This window comes from Lathyrus oleraceus, chromosome 6, assembly GCF_024323335.1.
Source record: "Lathyrus oleraceus cultivar Zhongwan6 chromosome 6, CAAS_Psat_ZW6_1.0, whole genome shotgun sequence".
NCBI lineage: Eukaryota > Viridiplantae > Streptophyta > Magnoliopsida > Fabales > Fabaceae > Lathyrus > Lathyrus oleraceus.
This window is the reverse complement of record NC_066584.1, coordinates 250,668,033-250,677,676: the sequence shown is the minus strand read 5'-3', so window position 1 is coordinate 250,677,676 and position 9,644 is coordinate 250,668,033. Positions and strand designations below refer to the sequence as shown.

Sequence of the window (9,644 nt, the reverse complement as noted above, 5' to 3'; positions counted from 1 at the left end):
CCAGAGCAGAATGCCTGCTCTGATACCAATTGAAATTCTAGCATCAGAATTGAGATGTCGAATGTAATGTCATGACACTAATATCTGAGTAACACAAACAGAAGAAAGATATAGAATGGTAATGCAAAGGACACAAGCAATTGTTAACCCAGTTCGGTCCAACTCACCTACATTTGGGGGCTGCCAAGCCAGGAAGGAAACTCACTAAAATAGAATCAGTTCAAAGACTCTCCGTACACTTCAACAAGTTACAGTCTTTCTCACCTAATCTCTACCCATGCAATTTCTACCTAAGCACTCTTAGATATGAGAACCCACTCACTTCCCTACAATCACACCTGTGATCTTAAACAACAATCCCTTGAGAAAAGAAAACACTTTTCAATAACACACTCTTGATTTTACTTCACAGTTTCAATCAAGAAGACACACACTTGATCTTGCTTAACAACTTTGATCAAGTAGACACACACTTGATCTTGCTTCACAACTTTGATCAAGTAGACACACACTCTTGCTTAACTGCTTTAGAGTGACAAATTACAACCACAAATCAGACCAATTCAATCATCAAAAGATGACTTGAATGGCTTACAAGTCTTAATACTAAACAAGACACAAACCCTAGCTCTCCCTCTATATTTCGCTCAGTATTGGTTGTGTTTTAAATCATGTTTTCCAAGTCCCTTTTTATAGAAGCTTTCAGCTGGGCTTGGACATCTTGAAAACCCTAAAACCATTTTCCAATTAAATCTTTTCATAACAGCTAGTTAGATCTCCTTGGAAAATAAGTAAATTAGGTTGTAATCAATGATTGAATGCACTTGCAAATCAGATCTTCAATCATACATAGATTGCCATTAATTGCGCAATCACAAAACACTAGACATTCACACTGAATGTTCTGTGTACAGGATGTCATGACATCGGGTCTGACATCCTGAAACAATCCTGCATAATTTCATAATTCCTTTTATAATTTCCTACAGGTACAAAAACATCAGATGTCATGACATCGTGTATGATATCCTGATACAATCATGCATAATTATGTTTTCCATTTCAACTCCAGCAGGTACATATTATCAGAAGCCATGACATTGTGTATGACATTCTGAAACAATTTTGCATGATCATGTTCTTGAACTCCAGCAGGTACACAGGATATCTTATGTTAAGACATCACACATAACATCTTGTCAACACTCTTTGTTTTACCAAAATTGCTGCCAACACTTAGAACCAACGCATTCTAAGGGTTTCGGATCGTCTAGTCTATGTTTGTTGGTAAGGATGTCTTTGAGAAACTTTGCATAAGAAGGTGTTTGGGTGATGGATTCTGTGAAAGGGATTTCTACGTGAAGTTTTTCTATAACTTTAATAAAAAAATTATACTGGTTATTGATCTGGGTTTGTTTGAGTCTTTGTGGATATGGTATAGGCGGTTTATATGTCGGGGGTGGTATATAAGTTTTATCTTTAGGTTCTTCTCCTTTTTCTTGACCTTCCTGTTTTTCAGATTCCTCTGGTTCCTTTACTTTGTCCGTGGGTTCGGTATATTCCTTAGAAATTTTGGGTTCACTCAATCTTGGGTTTTGTGGCTCATCATAAGCGTTCCCACTTCGTAGGGTAATGGCATTGGCTTGTCCTATCGGATTTTGTTGAGGTTGTTCAGGGAACTGTCCTCCAGGTATGGTCTAAGGGGCTTGGTTTAAAGCTACCTGAGAGATTTGGGTTTCAAGCATCTTAGTGTGAGTAACTACTTGATCAACCTTGGTTCCTAACTGGGTAATCAGTTCGTTAACATGAATGTTTTGGTTCATGAACTCTTTGTTTTGTTGGGTTTGAGCAGTGATAAAATTTTCCATAATTTTCTCAAGGCTCGACTTTGGTGGTACAGGTTGCATAGGTTGATTTGGTCTTGCGGCTTGATAACCTGTTTGTCTCGGAGGTGCATTATTTTGGATAGGGTTATTGTTCTTATAGAAGAAGTTCGGGTGATTCCTCCATCCAGGGTTATAGGTATTCGAATATGGGTTCCCTTAGGTGTAGTTCACTTGCTCAGAGTGGGTTTCGTTTAATAGACTTCATTCTGCAGATTGGTGACCTTTGGTTCCACATATCTCACAATCCGACGAAACTGCGGCTGCAGTATTCGGGTTTATGTACATATGCTCGACTTTGAGGGCTAATAGGTCCATTTTAGCTTGCATCATGTCTATAGAGCTTAGTTCATGTACTCCTCCTTGGGCTTCCTTCTTATCAACTTTCGCTCGTTCGACTCCCCAGGATTGATGGTTTTGAGCCATATCTTCGATGAGGGCACTAGTTTCAGGATAAGGTTTGTTCATCAGAGCACCACCTACGGCAACGTCGATGGTCATCTTAGTGTTATAGTGAAGTCCATTATAGAAGGTCTGAATGATTAACCAATTTTTTAAACCATGATGTGGGCATGCTCTTAATAGCTTTTTATATCTCTCCCAAGCTTCGAACAACGATTCTCCTTGGTTTTGGGTAAATCTAGTTATATGGTTTCGAAGATTGACGGTCTTACTTGGGGGAAAGTATCTAGCAAGGAATATTCTTCTAAGGTTATCCCAAGTTGTAATGGAATTGGGTGGAAGGGAATCTAACCATGATAGGGCTTTATCTCTGAGGGAAAAGGAAATAATCTTAAACAGATTGCCTCAGGAGAAGCTCCATTGGTTTTAAAAGTGTCTGCTAATTGGAGAAAGATCTTTAAATGTTGGTTTGGGTTCTCAGTAGTGAGACCTGCGAATTGTCTCTGTTGCACTAGTTGCAACAGGGAGGGTTTAAGTTTGAAATAATTAGCTTGGATGGCTGGGTTTACTATACTAGAACTAGGTTCTTCGTTGGATGGTTGGGCGAAATCCTTAAGAGGTCTTTGGTTTTGATCTTCGGCCATAGCTCTCCTAATTCTATGGAAAAATAAATGTGCGCGAGCGTAACGTTCAGGTTCTGCCAGAGGGTATACTAAGCTTCTGGTGCTCCGAGTTCTTCGCATTGACCGGCGGGTAATAACCTAAGTCTAAACGATATAACAACAGGGTATGAAATTTGACGAAATTGGTCCCCGACAACGGAGTCAAAAACTTGATGTGTGATTTTCGCAAGTATACGAACGCGTCAGAGTAATATAAAAGATTGTCGAATCCACAGAGACCAAGTGTCAATCTATCGTTATCTATTGTTATGGTGTTTATCTAAGGTAATCAAAATAGGGGTTTTTTTAGAGTGTGCAATGAAAAGTAAAGTATTAAATTAAATTCAATTAATAAAGACTAGCTCGAATGTAATTCACATAATCAATTAATAATCCAAGTACTTGCTAATAGAACGACCTATGGGCAGTGTTTCCTACTTTGAAAAGAACCAATTTAATGGGAATTGTCGCTTTCGCGTATTCAGAACCGAGTTGTACTCCCTAATCAAACCCTCTTATTGTCACTAATAAAAAGGCGCGCATTGCGTTAGAGTAGTAAACCTATTTTTTAGAAATATAGTATCTTGACTAAGTTAAAAATTATTTTAACCTGGATTTCTTAACCAAAAAAGGTTCTCACGAACCAGACTCTAAACTTATAAACGCGTCCGAAAATAGTTTTAAAATCACTTTTCTTCTTAATTTAAATACTCCTAATGAACTAAACAAAGCGCTTTCGTTGCATTTGAAATAGTTAAAAACAACTAAGTTTAAAAAGACGTTGGATGGCTTTCGATCTTACCCAACGGAAACTAAGTGCGGGAAAACTTAAGTTGAAAGTCAAAATAGCCCTTAAGTGTTTCTACGAACAATTGTACGGATTATCGGTTCAATTACAATTCTTACATTCTAACCTTATAGGTTTAGTTAGATATGGTAAAGTAAAGGTACATTTAAATTTAAATAAAAGTAGTGCGAGTGCGGAAAGTAAATAAAAGTAGTGCGAGTGCGGAAAGTAAATAAAAGTAGTGTGAGTGCGGAAAATAAATGTAAGTAGTGCGAGTGTGAGAAATAAATAAAGTAAAGACAGTGCGGGAAATAAATAAAAGTAGTGCGAGTGCGAGAAATAAATAAAAGTAGTGCGATTGCAAGAAATAAATAAAGTAAAGCGAGTGCGGGAGATAAATAAAGTAAAGAAAGTGCGGGAAATAAATAAAGTAAAGACAGTGCGGGAAATAAATAAAGTAAAGACAATGCGGGAAAGTAAAGTAGATAAAGGCAAAGCGATAAAAACCTGCTCCAATCAGAGGGTTGAATAAAATGCGAAGCAGAAATGAAAATGGCGGCAGGATTAACTTCCTTCCAAAATGCTCCAAACTCGATTACAGACTCGATCACAGACTTGATTACACAATTGTGGTAACACCTCAATGCGAAGCGATTACCACTTTAAAATATTGAATATATGCCTAAGTGAAACTAAGTTTGCTCTAAGTTTGGATGATTAAACAAATGAAAACAAGTTTGTATTTATAGGCAAGGAAAATAATGGAAATGACAAGGATGCCCTTCAGTTTGAAATTGGGAGGGAAAAACTTTCTTCTTGTGGCGCCCGCCACAACCCCATAGCGCCCGCCACAAGGGAAAATTGTGGCTCCCAAGGGGAGGTAGTGGGGAACGTAGCAGTTGAGGGAAGTTGATCTATGACACGTCATGACTGGACCTATGGCGCCAGCCACAATGGGAGCCATAAGTGCAAAATGCTGAATTTTAGTCTTTTTAGCTCATTTTCACTTCTTTTCTCGATCGGGGCTCCGATTAGACTAGAAACCTGAAAACAAAGAGAAACATAGTAATAACATAACAAAATAACAATAAAACCACTAAAATGCATGCGAAATCAAAGTCGAAAATACGGTGAAATTCAGTGTCATCAATGTGGCAGTCATGTGTGAAATGAATCTTGAGATATAATTCAAGCGGATGAGAAAACCTCTGACTTGCTTCTCAGTTTTAAGCGTAGGGATCTCTTGTATTGCTTTGACCTTGGAGGGATCAACTTCGATACCCTTCTCGCTAACAAAAAAGCCCAACAACTTACCAGAACGAACACCAAATGTACACTTATTGGGATTCAAGCGGAGTTTATACTTCCTCAAACACTGGAATAGCCTTAACAAATGCTCAACATGTTCCTCTTCATCAATGGATTTAGAAATCATATCATCAACATAGACTTCGATCTCTTTATGCATCATATCATGAAAAAGAGTAGTCATTGCTCTCTGGTAAGTTGCACCAGCATTCTTTAGACCGAAAGGTATCACTCTATAATAGAATGTTCCCTAGGGTGTAATGAATATGATATTCTCCATATCCTCGGGTGCCATCTTGATTTGATTATATCCGGAAAATCTGTCCATAAACGGAAAAAATTTGAATTTAGTTGTATTGTCTACCAACATATCAATGTGTGGCAGAGGGAAATCATCTTTTGGACTGGCTTTATTCAAATCTCTATAATCAACACATATACAGACTTTTCCATCCTTCTTAGGAACATGCACAATATTGGCCACCCATTGCGGATACTTAGCAGTAACAAGGAAACTGGCATCAATCTGCTTATGCACTTCATCTATGATCTTCACTGCCATATCAGGATGAGTCCTCCTCAACTTCTGCATGACTGGAGGACATTCTGGCTTCAACGGAAATCTATGCTCCACAATCTCAGAATCCAAACCAGGCATGTCTTGATAATACCAAGCAAACACATCTGAATACTCTCGGAGACGATCAATCAACCCCTTCTTCACATATGGACATAGTTGAGACCCAATCTTGACTTCCTTCACATAATTTTCGGAACCCAAGTTGACTAACTCAATATGCTCTTCAAACGGTTGAATGGCTTTTTCCTCGTGCTCAAGTAGAGGTGACAATTCATCGGATACTTTTTCATCACTTTCTTCCTCGACCTCAAACACAGAGAATTCAAAATTTGGAGAAGATGTAGGATCATTGTATTCAATGGGTTTAGAAACCAACCTGCATAATTGTCGAAACCTAAATGCGAAGGGAAACAACCAGCGAAAAAAGAAAGAAATGACAGAAGAGTTGCCACCGTGCGTTATTTATCCCAAAGGAGGGAAAGGAAACGCTCGAAGTAAACCTGGAAAAAGGAAAGGAAAGGACAAGGTCTCGCAACCAAATCTTGGGTTCGAGAGTCGATTATACAAAGGGAAGGTATTAGCACCCCTACGCATCCGTAGTACTCTACGGGATCCACTCTTGTTGTTCTTGTCTAAAGGGTGTGGGTTTATCTAATGTACTATTTACTAAAAGAGGGGTCAAAAGAAAATGACTCGCACGGATGTCGCATCCACTGCATACGTATCTCATCCGAATATGAGAATCAGACTCTTCGTCGCTTGGCTACCTACGGGTTAAAGAGGAGTGTGCTCGCTAAGACATCGCGTCTTATGCCTACGTATCTCATCTGGAATGAGAATCAGAGCAAGCCGTAGTTCAGCTAACTAGGGGTTTGTTTTTGGTTTTTGGGGGGAACGACGTTATTGCGCAATCTACCGGATGCTCGACCTTTGGAGACTTACTCGCCTGTAGTAGAAGGAGTTAACATGTTCTTAGGAGAAGAAAAATCAATGATTTTGTTTGTGTTTTAGGGATGCTCATGCAAAAAGGAAGTCCTAGACGAAGGAACAGTGCTACCTTAATTGACATGCAAACGAGAGATTATACGAAGCCTAGAAATCCTATGGGGAGACGATCACACCATTCAAAACAAACATGCATAAAGTAAGCACGCCAACAAGGGGGCTTAAACATACATGGGTAGGGCTTTAGTCAAGAGGGATCATATCAACCTCGACAAACAACCCATGGAAGGGTAATCAAACGGGCTCTTAAGCACCGATACCGAACATCAGGGTGAGCAGATCAAAGGGTAATGAGGATAAGACCTCATAGCTCTTAACCCTGGACAGGGTGAACTCATGACAAAAAGTGGGGATTCAGAAAGGTGGAACCCTCCCCACTGACTGACCGGACAAAAAATCTCGGGCTTTTGTTCTGAAGCATCGACACGTAGTGTGAGCATAAAGAATGACACACAGAATAACGGGGGATTTACTGCTAATCCCTTTTATCCGTCAATTGCCTCTTCGTGGAGGTCTTTGGGCACAAAAGTAAACAAACAAAAGAAAACATTGCCTCCTATTGAGGTCTTCCATCTAAGAAAGCGGTAAAATGCGGGAATGATAAAGGGATCGAGAGATCTACCCCACGGATAAAGATCCGAAGTAATAACACCTAAAGAAGCAAGGAACCCGATGATCTCTCAAGCTAGCACCATCAAGGAAAACAAGTCAGTACAGGTAATCGGAATAAATCTCCAAATGGTATCCCACAAATAAATTGGAATACCAAGCAAGCGATCTCTTCAAGAGTCATGTGAGCCCTCACAAAAAGTCAACAGACAAGTTAGAATAACCAAATGGAGCGCAATCAAGAGTTACACCAAACAAGAGAATCATAGCAATAACAGTATCAGGTAAACAACGCCCAGATGCAATAGAAAACATGTCACAAAAAACACCAGAACGGGTTAGAGCAATTAGAAAGAAAAAACAGCTACTGTCATGCTCGCTACTGCTTCGCTTAGTGAAAGCTTAGCGAAGCTTCGCTACAGGATCGCCTAGCGGGATGCTAGCGAATGCCTGCAGGTTTTGGTTTCTTCCTTGATAACAGTCCGATTTCGGTAACCCCAAACCTTATGGTACTCATTTCAGAAATTAAGTGATCAAATATTCAAGGCATTGTTCTACACATTCATGCATATCTAAACCCACATGTGAAACCTAACGATACCCATTATTCTACATCCACCCATAATGCCTCACATATTTAGAAACTTCAAGTTGAAAGCATAAAGTAGTGAAAATAGGGCAAACCTGATTGGAGAGATCGATTGAAATTGAATTGCACGGTTGGGTTTGCAGGGCAATCTTAGGGTTTATATGAGATAGAATTGGTTCTTTGCAGATGAGTTCCCTTCAATGTCCGGAGGCTGCTCTGAATCCTGTTAGCTTTCCTCCTTCCTTCTAGTTTGTCTCCTTTTTCTTGGGAGATGGAAGTCTAGAATTTATAACCTTATTTTCGTGGCTTTGTGGGCTCAAATGAGAGAGGTCCAAGTCCAAGATTTTTCTGTTATATTTTTAAAACGCGTGGTCTTCTCCTAGCGAAGAATTTGCTCGCCTAGCGAGCATGACAGTTCAGATTCGCTAGGCGAACCAAGCTGCTCGCCCAGTGAGCATGACAGCTCAGGAACAGACTTTTGCTCCTTCAAGATTAGCGTTTTGAATGATAAATAGACCCCTTTTGAACATGTTGGAAGTAACTCGAGTCATTCCCTTGTGTTGACTGATCACCCAGATAGAACCCACAAAGTGTCTTGGATGATATTCAAGCTTCTTGGATCTAATTCTGATTGACATGATGAAATGCAATATGAAATGTAAAATGACCTAAAAATGAATGCATGAATGAGGGGTGCAAATTTGAGGTGCTACAATAATGATTTGATATTTTGATTTTAGATAAGTGAATTGGGGACCAAATCTTATGCAAATGGACAATTATTATTTATCATTTTTTTGTGATTACCATTTTCACAAAAAGCAAAAAGTAAAAATAAAACTAATAGAATCATATTGTATTGATGATCAAATTTGAAAATGCCCAAACAATGTTAACTTCTCGCTTAGGCATAGGAGAAGGATTTTCAAAAACAAATAAAAGCAATTACTTAGATCGATGCACAATAATAGGAACATCAACATAGTCCAATTGTTTCAAGCTTTTCCATGCGTCACAAAATTGGTGCAGTCATCATCTTCATCACCCTCGATCACGGTAGCTAAGTGTTGTTCATTACCATGAATCAACCCTCCACTATGGAAACTGGGTTGCACCTCTTCAGCTTTAATCATAGATGAACCTTGTTGGAATCCCAAACCAGCTTTGGTTTTGTTGTCGGCGACCTCTACCATCTGGCCCCACTGATCAGAATCACCATCTTCAATAATCTTATGTGCATATTTGAATGAGGACGTAGGTGCCTCAACTCTATTTTTATCAGCAATAGATAAGGATTGGGATGGAGTTCCAATCTTATCATCAGCTTCTACATAAGAGAAAGACGACATATGGCTTACCAACAAAGCCTTCTCCCCACGGACGATAATCAGCTTACCATTATTGACAAACTTCAATTTTTTATACAGAGTTGAAGTAACGGCTCCTTCCTCATGTAAGACCCCAATTTTTACCCTAAGATGCCTCATGCAATTTCATCATAAGCATCAGCATTGGGATCATACCTTGGCATCCTCTTTACCCCTCTTTCATTGGATTTGTTTTGGGAGAGATCACCAAGCACCATGTGATTGTATCATACTTGTATATTATCATTTTTACTAACCAAAATACCAAAAATATGTTTTTGCATTTGCCTAACTTTTTTGTAGGTAGGGCGTGATCACCATTAATCTATCATGTTCACATCTAGGGTTTAAGACCCTCATGGCTAAGAGCACTAACCAAGGAATGATCCATAATGTCTCTAAGCATATTATATGAGTTCCAACGATCTTTACATGTTATTTTGATCAAGATT

The 9,644-nt window shown here is 39.1% G+C and overlaps 1 non-coding gene across 1 annotated transcript; it reads left to right on the top strand.

Moving 5' to 3' along the window:
* The first annotated feature begins 2,439 nt into the window (after nt 1-2,439).
* Nucleotides 2,440-2,546, top strand: LOC127099697 (small nucleolar RNA R71). The gene has a single exon (XR_007794173.1). It is a non-coding gene; the product is annotated as a small nucleolar RNA R71 (small nucleolar RNA).
* Nucleotides 2,547-9,644: the final 7,098 nt, after the last annotated feature.